This window comes from Erythrolamprus reginae, chromosome 2 (assembly GCF_031021105.1).
Source record: "Erythrolamprus reginae isolate rEryReg1 chromosome 2, rEryReg1.hap1, whole genome shotgun sequence".
Lineage (NCBI taxonomy): Eukaryota > Metazoa > Chordata > Lepidosauria > Squamata > Dipsadidae > Erythrolamprus > Erythrolamprus reginae.
This window is the reverse complement of record NC_091951.1, coordinates 185,111,004-185,125,163: the sequence shown is the minus strand read 5'-3', so window position 1 is coordinate 185,125,163 and position 14,160 is coordinate 185,111,004. Positions and strand designations below refer to the sequence as shown.

The 14,160-nt window shown below is 43.7% G+C and overlaps 1 protein-coding gene across 3 annotated transcripts in view; it reads right to left on the bottom strand.

Moving 5' to 3' along the window:
- Nucleotides 1-11,484, bottom strand: part of VDR (vitamin D receptor) — a 116,806-nt gene extending 105,322 nt beyond the window's left edge. Inside the window, exon 1 of one of the 3 annotated variants that reach the window (XM_070740741.1) lies at nt 11,254-11,484. The gene's annotated coding sequence lies outside the window, so the exon portion shown is untranslated. The remainder of the gene's footprint in view (nt 1-11,253) is intronic. The other 2 variants (XM_070740740.1, XM_070740743.1) reach the window with 2 other exon arrangements.
- Nucleotides 11,485-14,160: the final 2,676 nt, after the last annotated feature.

The window sequence follows — 14,160 nt, the reverse complement described above, 5'->3', positions numbered from 1 at the left end:
CAATATAAATTTTTATTAGTCTAGCAGTGGGACTGTTGGTGATTTTTATTTCCTCAAAGTTCAAATCCAGAGACTAAGTACGGTACATCCATTTTAAAATTTAGTGATGAAGATGGTGCCGTGGATATTGCCTATCTGGACTTCAGCAAAGCCTTTGATACGGTTCCACATAAAGAGCTGATAGATAAATTAGTGAAGATTGGACTTAATCCCTGGAAAGTTTAGTGGATTTGCAGCTGGCTGAAGCATAGATATCAGAGGGTTGTTGTTAATGGCGAGTATTCTGAGCAGAGACAGGTTACAAGCGGTGTGCCACAAGGGTCTGTTCTGGGTCCTATTCTTTTTAATATGTTTGTGAGTGACATAGGGGAAGGTTTGGTAGGGAAGGTTTGCCTATTTGCTGATGACTCTAAAGCAGAGGTCCCCAACCTTTTTTGCACCAGGGACCGGCTTTAAGCTACACCAATTTTCCACGGCCCGGGGGGGGGGGGGCTTTGGTCATATGGGGGTGGGGTTATGGAGGGGTGGAGCTTAGTGACGCAGCCCTCCACACTTCTCCACAGGGCTCCTTTGGCGGCTGGGGGCTGCCTGGCTTTGTGATTTTGGCTGGGGGGGGTTAGGAAGGTCCTACTTCTCCACCCCCCAGCCAAAAATTCAAAGCCTATCTGCTGGATACGGGCGATGAGTGGGACAGAGCGGCGCGGAAGCCTCTTGCAGCAGCTGCTACAGCCACCGGCTTCCGCGCTGCTCGTCCCACCCATCGCCCGTATCCAGCAGAAGCTGCTGCCCGAGTGCTCTTGGCTGGCGGGATTCAAAGTGCTGGGGTGGGGGGTATCCCGACAGCCCCCCCACCCCAGTGCTTCGCCTCCCGCTGGGACACCCCCCACCCCAGCACTTTGAATCCCACCGGCCAAGAGCACTCGGGCAGCAGCTTCTGCTGGATACGGGCGATGGGTGGGACGAGCAGCGCGGAAGCCGGCGCGGAAGCCTCTTGCAGCAGCTGCTACAGCCACCGGCTTCCGCGCTGCTCGTCCCACCCATCGCCCGTATCCAGCAGAAGCTGCTGCCCGAGTGCTCTTGGCTGGCGGGATTCAAAGTGCTGGGGTGGGGGGTGTCCCGACAGCCCCCCCACCCCAGTGCTTCGCCTCCCGCTGGGACACCCCCCACCCCAGCACTTTGAATCCCACCGGCCAAGAGCACTCGGGCAGCAGCTTCTGCCAGACACGGGGAATGAGCGGGACGAGCGGCGCCAAAGCCGGTGGCTGTGGCAGCTGCTGCAAGAGGCTTCCGCGCCGCTCTGTCCCACTCATCGGCCGTATCCAGCAGATAGGCTTTGAGTTTTTGGCTGGGGGGGGGGGACTTAGGAAGGTCCTACTTTCCCCCCCCAGCCAAAAACTCAAAGCCTATCTGCTGGATACGGCCGATGAGTGGGACAGAGCGGCGCGGAAGCCTCTTGCAGCAGCTGCCACAGCCACCGGCTTCGGCGCCGCTCGTCCCGCTCATCGCCCATATCCAGCAGATAGGCTTTGAGTTTTTGGCTGGGGGGGGGAGAAGTAGGACCTTCCTAACTCCCCCCCAGCCAAAATCACAAAGCCAGGCAGCCCCCAGCCGCCAAAGGAGTCTCCTGATTCTCCCCGCCCTGCCCGACGCACCACCCTGTCCTGCATAATGTCCTCTGCCGGGAGGGCAGTGGTGCCGTGGACCGGCTGGAAAACCCCAACGGCCCGGTCCCGGTCCGCGGACCGGTGGTTGGGGACCTCTGCTCTAAAGTGAGCAATAGGGTTGATATTCCTGGAGGCGTCTGTAATATAACAAATGATTTAGCTTTACTAGGTAAGTGGTCAAAGCAATGGAAACTGCAGTTTAATGTTTCCAAATGTAAAATAATGCACTTGGGCAAAAGGAATCCTCAATCTAAGTATTGTATTGGCAGTTCTGTGTTAGCAAAAACTTCAAAAGAGAAGGATTTAGGGGTAGTGATTTCAGACAGTCTCAAAATGGGTGAACAGTGCAGTCAGGTGGTAGGGAAAGCAAGTAGAATGCTTGGCTGTATAGCTAGAGGTATAACAAGCAGGAAGAGGGAGATTGTGATCCCGCTGTATAGAGCGCTGGTGAGACCACATTTGGAATACTGTGTTCAGTTCTGGAAACCTCACCTACAAAAAGATATTGATAAAATTGAACGGGTCCAAAGACGGGCTACAAAAATGGTGGAAGGTCTTAAGCATAAAACGTATCAGGAAAGACTTAATGAACTCAATCTGTATAGTCTGGAGGACAGAAGGGAAAGGGGGGACATGATCAAAACATTTAAATATTTTAAAGGGTTAAGGTTCAGGAGAGAAGTGTTTTCAATAGGAAAGTGAACACAAGAACAAGGGGGCACAATCTGAGGTTAGTTGGGGGAAAGATTAGAAGTAATGTGAGAAAATATTATTTTACTGAAAGAGTAGTAGATGCTTGGAACAAACTTCCAGCAGACATGGTCGGTAAATCCACAGTAACTGAATTTAAACATGCCTGGGATAAACATATATCCATCCTAAGATAAAATGTAAGAAATTGTATAAGGGCAGACTAGATGGACCGTGAGGTCTTTTTCTGCCGTCAATCTTCTATGTTTCTATGATCCTATGTGCTCTGTAAACAGTAACTTCCCATAAGTTTGAAGAATCTCCAAAATAAATTTGAACTTGGAGAAGTATCTTTCTCCAAACAAATTAATGCTACAACGTCCTATCCTAAATACATGCCAGTAGTCAAGCTAATCATGTTGGACGGGAGAGGAGAGAGAGGGAAGGAAGGAGGGAAAGAGGGGAAGGAGGGAGGGAGAGAGGAGAGCGCACAAATGGACCCAAAGCCAAAAACAAATAGACCTCAAATCCCTTTAAATAACTTTAGTGGTACAGTAGTACCTCATGATACGAACCCCTCGTCATACGAACTTTTTGAGATACAGACCCGGGGTTCGGAAAAATTTTGTCTCTTCTTATGAACTTTTTTCGGCTTACGAACCTGCCGCCCGAACACCGAACCCGGAAGTTTGGCAAAAGTTCGGGTTCGGTGTTCGGGTTTGTAAGGCCACCGAGAAGTGCCGCCGCCTGGCTGTCGCCTTTTGAAACAGCCGGGGGGCTTCTCGGCGTTTCCCCAAACACCAAACCCAAACTTTTGCTGAACTTCCGGGTTCGGCGTTCAGGAAGCCACCGAGAAACCCCGCCGTCACCTTGCCAGAAGAGCCGCGGAGCTGTTGGCCAGTCGGGAGGCTCAAACAGAGGTGGGGAATCCCAATAGGGAATTCCATGGGCGGAGCTTTGACGTCACGAAGACGTACTTCCTGGCTGGCCGAAACGTGGATTCCAGGAAGGACGTCTCTGTGACATCAAAGCTCTGCCCATGGAATTCCCTATTAGGATTCCCCACCTCCGTTTGAGTCTCCCGACCGGCGGACAGCTCCTTGGCTCTTCTGGCAAGGTGACAGCCGGGCGGCGGGGCTTCTCGGCGGTCTCCCGAATCTGAACCTGGACTTTTGCCTAACGTCCGGGTTCAGCATTCAGGGGGACGCTGAGAAGCGCCCGGCTGTTTCAAAAGGTGACAGCTGGGCAGTGGCACCCAGTGGAGCACCGTTTTTGCGATTTTTTTACATTGTTTCCTATGGGAAACATTGTTTCATCTTACGAACATTTCACCTTACGAACCTCCTCCTGGAACCAATTAAGTTCGTAAGATGAGATATTACTCAGTAATACCTCATCTTACAAACCCCTCGTCATACAAACATTTTGAGATACAAACCCGGGGTTTAAGATTTTTTTGCCTCTTCTTCCAAACTATTTTCACCTTACAAACCCAAGCCGCCGCCACTGGGATGCCTCCGCCTCTGGACCTCTGTTGCCAGCGGAGCGCACGTTTTTGCACTGCTGGGATTCCCCTCAGGCTGTCCTCCATGGGAAACATCACCTGTTTTTGCAATGCTGCAGGGAAATTCCAGCAGCACAAAAATGGACGCTTCACTGGCAACGGAAGTCTGGATGTGGGGTTTCCCAGCGAGGGGAGCCTCAGCAAAATCGCAGCATCACAAAAACATGGAAGTCCAGAGGTGGGGTTTCCCATGGAGGGGAGTCTCAGGAGAATCCCAGCAGCGCAAAAACACGCGCTCCGGCTGGCAAAAGGGGTGAGTTTTGGGCTTGCACGCATTCATCGCTTTCCCATTGATTCCTATGGGAAACATTGTTTCATCTTACAAACTTTTCACCTTACAAACCTCATCCCGGAGCCAATTAAGTTCATAAGACAAGATATCACTGTATTCAGTTTCACATCCATATTAATTGCATTACAGTATATACTTTACTCAATATTCACTTGCAAATTATTTTATATCATTGACATTTATATAGATATAATTTCCAAACACCATAACATCACAAGCATTCTGTATGCATTTATTCATGTTTACATGACAACACATACTTTCACGCATTCTTGTTTTACTTCTGCTCAGTGTTGAAGCATTAAGGGTTTCACTTGTTCTCAACAACATTTGTTTTTTTATTTAACAAAGTGTCTGGTCAATTAAAACTATGCACTGTGCTATTCTTGAACAGAAAATAGAGCTCGGCTTTGACTTTCCTTCTGAAGCTTCTAATAAGCAGAGCAAGATACATGTTAGTTCATTTTTAAAGAATCTCAGTCCAAAGCATTTGATTAAAATATGGGTGGTGCATTTTTATCTTCTTCTGTTTGGGCATCTGCCAACATTTCCTTGGAAGTGCAACGAAAGAGGGAAGTATTACAAAAGTAAATAATATTCAAGGGAGAGGCACTTCTTGGAAAAAGAGAAATGTTGTATATGAGCACATCTTGGCATATGCATAAAAGGTTTATTAAAATTTGGCCAATAAATTAACTAATACCACCTGTTGAATTTTTAAAGACCTAATTATCATTTCCAGCACAGAGAATGACATAGAAAAAGTAATGTGTAAAATACTTAAGTTTGCTTATTCACATGAATACTCTGTGCGGAAATTTTAAATGCAAGCAGAACTGGAAACATCTAAGGCCAACAAAGAAATTAATAGGAGAGTGATAATTTGACTTTCATTAGATTTAACTAGTTTTCAGAACTTTATTAGACAGCCACAACAAAAATTATAAACAAATGATGTTTGTTTATAACGTGTTTTCAACCAAACAACCAAGTTCAGAGAGCACTAGGACCTCTGCAACTGAGGTTTTAATTAGAGGAATTAATCATGGAGAGGAAGATAAATAACTAAATCTCCCCATCCCATTAAACAGGTTCAGAGCACAAACCAGATTTATTTCAAGCAAAAAAATATCTGAAGAGAAAGAAATATGAGGAAAGATAGCATAGTGTCTCTCACTTTCTAAATGTCTGCAGCCCTTGCAATATTGTTAGCTGCCAAACAGATGTGAGGGGGGCACTGGACTAGTATAAGAATGATTAAAAGAAAAACTTCAGATTCTTTTCAAAACTTGCATCAAGAGATTCCACTTGTTGAAGCAAGAGAGATAATTTCAGTGCAGATCTCCCATACCCGGCACATCAAGGTGATATACAACCACAGAATAAATCCTAATTATCATGAGAAGTAATAATTTGTGATAATGAATCAGGAGACTAAACCAGAAGTGAACCGAATAAAATAAGCAATGACTAGGGGAAAATAAAAGCCAGGTAAGAAGTATTAATGAAAGGCTGTTCACATTGTGCATGTCAATTATACCAGCATTTCAAACCCACTGTTTCATCTGAAAAAAGATTACCTTAGTCAAAAGCTCAATGCTGAAATATATGATACAAAATAAATGAATCTAAATTGGAAAAATCTACTTGAATTTTACTTTCAGCTATAAAGTTTATTGAAGCTAAATGATCCTGAGTCAACAAATTGCTCCAAATCTAGCCTGAGGACGTAGTTCCATTGTCTATATGGTATTCTGAACTTATTTAAAGAAGCAGGAAAAGAAATGAAAAAGAGCAATTACAGAAAACTTCACAAATCTAGGATTCAGGGTGAGGTATTTTTTAATCTCATTTTAAACATTATGTATTGCTCAAATCTCAGAATACACCCCCCCCCCCCCCAAGATTCTAGGACCACAGAGTTGGAATGTAGACTATGCAATCCATCAAGTCTAACCTTCTTGCTGGGGGGTAGAAATCCAAATTACTGGCCATCCTGGTTCTAGTTGAATATTTCCAGTAATAAGAGCACCACCATATCCACATTCACAAGATTGTAACATAGGCTGCCTCCATCACAATACCTTTAGGGCAGAGATGTAGTAATAGAACGACAATATGCACTATTTCATATTTTCTAATCGATAGCACTTAAAATGTATCTTGCATTAAATAAAAGATTATTCAAGTTCCTTTTCTTTTGCCGTTCAATTTTCTAAAAATCAGAAAACCACAACTTTAGTTTTTGATTCTTTAGAAAGAGCCAGCCAGCCAGCCATTTTGAAAGGCTGAAGAAAACAACAAAGGCTGGATAATTAATAATCGTCTCTACTTTAATTCAATTCTGGTTCTTTAGGTTGGCAGACTGTTTTTTGAAGGGGGGGGGTCAGTCTAAGTGTCTTGTTTACACTTTAGACGCACTAGGGAGTGAAGCAGGATAGCATCAGTACACATGATGAAAGCCAGATTCCTGGCCTCTCATACGTCAAAAGGATATTTCTCCTTTTTGACCCATCAGGCTTATCTGCTAGTAGCAGCAATCAACTATAGCTGTGACTAGGAACCATCTAAATTCCTCATAACACTCTGAATTGAGAACACTGGGGATATTTAGAAATTATTCAAGCTGGGCTTGGGTAGCACGAGCCTATAATCCTGTGTGGAAGCTGAGACTGGCGTGGCTAGCTTGAGCTCACGGGTTCAACGCTGCAGTTGGCGCTAATCAAGTTCTAATTTTGGCATCAATTTCGGGAATTGTCGGGCCAGTGAGGCGCCGTGGGCCAGCAGAAGGTTGTGTGTGTGTGTGAACCAGCCCATGTCGAAGACGCAGTAACGCAGCTCACAAATATTTTGGGGAGGGACCAGGACCAGCAATTACCAAGGTGGTTGCAATCACATGAAATGTCACATTATTATTATTTATTAAATTTGTATGCCGCCCCTCTCCGTAGACTCGGGGCGGCTCACAACAGTAACAGCACAATATATAACAAATCTAATAATTAAAAGTCACTAAAAAGCTCTTATTTTTTAAAAAAACATACACACAAACATACCATTCATAAACTGTATAGGCCCAGGGGAAATATCTCAGTTTCCCCATGCCTGGCGGCAGAGGTGGGTTTTAAAAAGTTTACGAAAGGCAAGGAGGGTGGGGGCAGTTCTAATCTCCGGGGGGACCTGGTTCCAGAGGGCCGGGGCCGCCATAGAGAAGGCTCTTCCCCTGGGTCCCGCCAGATGACATTATTTAGTTGACGGGACCCGGAGAAGGCCAACTCTGTGGAACCTAACTGGTCTCTGGGATTCATGCGGCAGCCCTTGCCTGCTTCCTAGGGCTGAGAGAGTAACTGGTCCAAGCCACCCAGTTGGCTTCCGGGTCTAAAACTGGATTAGAATTTACAATCTCCAAGTTTCTAGCCTGGTGCCTTGATGCCTACACCATACTAGCTCTCAGATCAAAACATTACCTTCATCTTATCCCTGTTCAGATATAGGCTAAGATTATCCTTAATTGTGAAAGAAGTTAGCACCTACCCCTCTTGTAGTGAAATGAAATATCCTAGGAAATATTAAAAAGGCAGAATATTCCTAGGGAAATGCAGAAATGTGTTTTTAGACAGGAAACAAACTTATTACTCTTAGTAGCCCCACCTTTGTCAACATGCCATCAAGGAAGGGCCTAGCTCACTCACACACACACTTTGTTAGTAACCTGGACTAGTCTATTCTTCATAACAAAGATCTACCTCCTTTAGCCAGAGCCATATGGGAATTGCCCAAAGCCCTTTCATTACAGCACATGGGACCTGGAAAGATTGCATCAGCCAGCAGGACTCGAGCAAGCTTGGACTCAAGACATCCTACAGAGTTGCCCCTGCATGGCTCCATGGGAGTCTGACAGCCAGTCAGTGCAATAGATACAAGAACAGGGAATTAAGATGCGGGGCCCAACAGAGGTCATAAAACCAAGGGACTAGATATCTTTTCACCTCCTTTCTCTTCACCCAATGTCTGGAAGCATGTGATCCACTTTTATGTTCAGGAGCTCATGCCATGTGCTCCTGTCCTTCATTACACCTTCTTTCAAATGAATCCAGTGTCTTTTCCCCCACTTGAAACTGAACATAGAAACATAGAAACATAGAAGTCTGACGGCAGAAAAAGACCTCATGGTCCATCCAGTCTGCCCTTATACTATTTCCTGTATTTTATCTTAGGATGGATATATGTTTATCCCAGGCATGTTTAAATTCAGTTACTGTGGATTTATCTACCACGTCTGCTGGAAGTTTGTTCCAAGAAGTTTGTTCCAAGGATCTACTACTCTTTCAGTAAAATAATATTTTCTCATGTTGCTCTTGATCTTTCCCCCAACTAACTTCAGATTGTGTCCCCTTGTTCTTGTGTATACTTTCCTATTAAAAACACTTCCCTCCTGGACCTTATTTAACCCTTTAATATATTTAAATGTTTCGATCATGTCCCCCCTTTTCCTTCTGTCCTCCAGACTATACAGATTGAGTTCATTAAGTCTTTCCTGATACGTTTTATGCTTAAGGCCTTCCACCATTCTTGTAGCCCGTTTTTGGACCCGTTCAATTTTGTCAATATCTTTTTGTAGGTGAGGTCTCCAGAACTGAACACAGTATTCCAAATGTGGTCTCACCAGCATTCTATATAGCGGGATCATAATCTCCCTCTTCCTGCTTGTTATACCTCTAGCTATGCAGCCAAGCATCCTACTTGCTTTCCCTACCGCCTGACTGCACTGTTCACCCATTTTGAGACTGTCAGAAATCACTACCCCTAAATCCTTTTCTTTTGAAGTATTTGCTAACACAGAACTGCCAATACAATACTCAGATTGAGGATTCCTTTTCCCCAAGTGCATTATTTTACATTTGGAAACATTAAACTGCAGTTTCCATTGCTTTGACCATTTATCTAGTAAAGCTAAATCATTTACCATATTACAGACGCCTCCAGGAATATCAACCCTATTGCACACTTTAGAGTCATCGGCAAATAGGCAAACCTTCCCTACCAAACCTTCCCCTATGTCACTCACAAACATATTAAAAAGAATAGGACCCAGAACAGACCCTTGTGGCACACCGCTTGTAACCTGACTCTGCTCAGAATACTCGCTGTTAACAATAACTCTCTGATGTCTACGCTTCAGCCAGCTGCAAATCCATTGAACTATCCAGGGATTAAGTCCAATCTTCACTAATTTATCTATCAGCTCTTTATGTGGAACCGTATCAAAGGCTTTGCTGAAGTCCAGGTAGGCAATATCCACGGCACCACCTTCATCCAACACCTTTGTGACATAGTCAAAGAAATCAATAAGATTAGTCTGACATGATTTGCCTTCAGTAAAGCCATGCTGATTTGGGTCCAATAAGTTATTGTTTTTTAGGTGCTGATTTATCCTCTTTTTGAGTAGAGTCTCCATCATTTTAACTACAACTGATGTCAAGCTAACTGGCCTGTAGTTACCAGCTTCTTCTCTACTGCCCTTCTTGTGAATAGGCACAACACTGGCCATTCTCCAATCCTCAGGAACTTCTCCTGTTAACAAGGATTGGTTAAACAAATCAGTCAGGGGGGTAGTAATGACAGATCTGAGTTCTTTAAGAACTCTGGGGTGGATGCCATCTGGACCCATTGCCTTATTTATCTTTAATTGTTCAAGTTCTTCTAAGACATCTAAGAACCCGGAAGGATATTCCTTCCAAGAACTGTATAAAGGTTTTCCCCCTCATGTTCAGCTTCAGCATCTTCCAAAGTCATCCATAAGGTGTGTAAAATTTATTTAGGCTTTGTCCCCCATTACCTTAGAGGGAAATCAGGTGACAATAGTGGCTGGGAAGAGAAACAATAAAGGTAGGACAGACATTGACAACCAGGTAATAAATATATAGCCATAAAAACTGGCTGGGTGACTTTGGGCCAATTGCTCTCTCTCAGTTCACAGGTTTGTTGTGGGGAAAATAGGAGGAGCAAAGCATATTGGATAGGTTTGCTACCTTGAGTTATTTGTAAAAAAATAATAAAGGCAGGTTATAAATAAAGAAATAGTGTTCTGCCAACTTTAGGATGGATAAAGAATCCATCTCAGCAAACAGGGAGAAGGCATATAAATGACTTGTGAGAAAATCTTTTTTCTGATCCAAATATAATGTCATAACTTTTGAAAAAGAATGATATTTAAATGCATCAATACCTTGACCCCACCAACTGTAACAGGCCAAAGCAATATTATTGCCCATGTAACATCCAACTGTACACAATAAGTGGTGAAGACTGGATCCTGGAATCTAAAAATTTCATATACTTTCATTTAAAAAAATGTTTTAACAAAGTTTATGGATTATAAACCCCAATGGCCTTCGGATAAAGATTAACATCTCACATCCTTCTCACCCTTTTTGCATAAGTCACATACACGCAAGATGAACTTTTAAGAAAAAATCTTATGCCACTATCATATAGTTAGTTCCACTTAGGAAATATTAACTTCCTGTTGTAAAATTATAATATAATCCCTCTTTTCCTCTGAAGAAGCTGCAACTTTTCTTTTTTCCTGCATTGGTTAAGGTAGACAAGAATCAGATAAACCCCTTTCAGGGACCAGAGGAAGCTAATTCTCCTTAGATGGGAGAACATTAAACCAAAAAACCCAAAAAAATCCTCCTGTGACTTTCCCTTCTCTTTTTAACCAATTGTTTCCCTTAGAAAATGAAAGCACGTTTCAAATGAATGCAAAATACATTAACATCAACTAACTGCAATATTATTACATTTTATTATTAAAAAGATTTTTAAAAAGAAGCCAGAAACAGCCCCACATCTTTTCCTTCTCATTTCTTTTTCTCCCTGTCTTCATGTCCATTTCAGACGGGTGCGGGTGGAAGATTCACACGTTTCCCTTCCCAAACACACTTTTTTTTTCTATTCTACTTGGATCACTTCAGGATAGGAATCATAACCCAGTCCCGTGAAACGCCAGCCTCCCTTTAAGACCGCCATCCCCGTACCGTCACGCGTTCACAAAACCGCGAAGCTCGCGGGGTCTCCCCTCGCGTGCACACACGCGCCACTCCGCCTCTGCCTCACGAGACCATGGAGGACCCTCTCGCCTTAATCCCAGTACCTCAGTTCCCCGTCCCGGTTCTCGGAACCAACCGTCACCTCCCGCCACCCCATCCTGTAACCCGCCTATTAACTGGAAATCCCCGTCCACCCGACTCCGCCCCGCCGCCTACTACTCTGCTAATTTCCCTCAGTGCGTCCAATAAGGGGCCGGCGCTCCTCTTCGCCCCACCAATAGCTTTTAGCGGCACCGTGTTCTAAGCCCCGCCTCTTTGTGGCTCTGTCCCCTCGCCCCTCAGGGGTGGCTCGTCCCGCTCCGCCCGCTCCCCGCCTCCACGTCAATGGGCTAGGTGACGAGTGAAAGGCGGGGAAAGGGAAATTGAAGCGGATTTTCCAAGTGGTTTCGGCTAAACTTCCCCTCAGATTGTCCTGCTGAAAGGAAAGATAACAACAGCAACAGCAATAATAACAATAATAACAACAACAACATAATGATGGTGATGGAAGAGGAGGAGTAGGAGAAGGGAGAGGAAGAAGGAGGAGGATGGGGGAGGAGGAAAAGGGGCGTGAGGAGGAGGAGGAAAAGGGGCGTGAGGAGGAGGAGGAAGGAGGAGAAGGGGAGAAGGAAGAAGGAGCAGGAGAAGGGGGGAGGGGGAAGGAGGAGAAGGAGGGAGGGAGGGAGGAGAGGAAGGAGAATAATAATAAGAAGGAGGAGGAGGAGGAGATTGCTCTGAGACTTTAGAATTCAAACAGACAGGCACTTGCCATGTAACACACCAGACTTAATAACTGTTGATAAGAAAGACTAAAAAAAGAAGAAAAGATCTGGATAGCTGATGTGGAGAGTGCCTGGAGACAGCAGAATGGAAGAGAAAGAACTGGAGAAGATAATGAAACGCAAAGACCTACAGATGGAAGTAGAACGACTGTGGCAAAGGCAAGCAAGGGTACTACCAGTAGTAATAAGTGCCTTGAGTACAATCCCAAAACAACTGGAGCACCATTTGAACACCATTGGCATTTACAAATTCACCACCAGTCAATTGCAAAAGGCGGCTTAATTGGAACAACTTCCATCCTATGACGATATCTGTAACACTGTCAAACATTCAGATCTGCCTACCCCAGGTCCTTGGTAAGGACTCAATAGATAGACAAAAATGTTAAACCCAATCTGAACAATTGCTGCCAACCTGCCTTCCATTGAGGACCTGTATACTGCACGAGTCAAAAAGAGGGCGGGGAAAATATTTACTGACCCCTCACATCCTGGACACAAATTGTTTCAACTCCTACCCTCAAAACGTCGCTACAGAGCACTGCACAACAAGACAACTAGACACAAGAACAGTTTTTTCCCGAACGCCATCACTCTGCTAAACAAATAATTCCCTCAACACTGTCAGACTTTCTACTAAATCTGCACTTCTATTCTACTAGTTTTTCTCATCTTTCCTATCACCCATTTCCTCCCATGTTGACTGTATGACTGTAACTTGTTGCTTATATCCTAAGATGTTTATTAATATTGCTTCTTCATTGCTTATTTGACCCCTATGACAATCATTAAGTGTTGTACCACATGATTCTTGACAAATGTATATTTTATTTTATGTACGTTGAGAGCATATGCACCAAGACAAATTCCTTGTGTGTCCAATCACACTTGGCCAATAAAAATTCTATTCTATTCTTCTTCTTCCTTTTCATCATCATCATCTCATAGTAATAACACTCATAGACTAAACAAATTACCTCTGCTCCTATAGCTGCCTGAAGCTCATCTTCCAAAATAAATCCCACTACACAGTTTACATGACATAGTTAATTAATTTGCAGGTTTTAATTCAATTTGCATGGTTAATTAATGGAGTTATGAGCACATATATATGATATGCATTTAGCCAGAGACAGCCCCTGGTATGTTGCTTTCTCTGCACGATAACTGACTCATAGCTTGGTGGTGATCAGGGTATTTTTCTTGAGAATAATAACAGTTTATAATGTACAGTATAAGTGTTTCCAACCACATGCTTCCAGAAAGGTTGGACTTCCACAGTCTCCTTATTAGATAAAGTTGGAGAAAACTGTTAAGATTATAGGAAGTTCTACATGCTATTTTACTTCTTTTTCCCCAGCAGTAACATTCAGTTTTGAAAAAAACGGAAATAAAACATTGCCACAATCCAAATGATAAAACATTTTTAGATGACAAGATTAGTGTCTTTGATTTGGGATTCTCTGTACTGGAGAAGTCAGGTTTAGTACGTCAGAGGAGATAACAGATAACCTACATGGTCTTTAAAAAAGCTAAGCATTGTCAGATTTGGCTAGTACTTGGCTGTGAAATCATCAAGAAATACTGATTATAAAATAGATAAAGAATTATAAAAATGTGGGAAATCTGTAATAGGATGCCATTTTTATATTACTGCCAAGAAAAACCATTGGTGTATTCATGTGGCCTCCAGGAGTCAAACTCAACTTGAGGGATGCTTTACATACCCTTTGGCATCAAGTGTTTTTTAACAACAGCTGCTCAACCACCACACATTTTGGAAAACAGAAACAAGTACACAGTGGTACCTCTACTTAAGAACGCCTCTACTTAAGAACTTTTCTAGATAAGAACTGTGTGTTCAAGATTTTTTTTGCCTCTTCTTAAGAACCATTTTCTACTTAAGAACCTGAGCCCGGAAAAATTTCCCAGGAAATTTGAGAGCAGCATGAAGGCCCGGCCAGTTTCCTGTCATTCCCCCTTTAATCCCAGCCATCCTGGGGTTTTCTTGGCTGCGAGAGGAGCCTTTCAGTGGCGCTTAAGGAGACTTTGGCAGCCCAGAGCGAACGGAGCA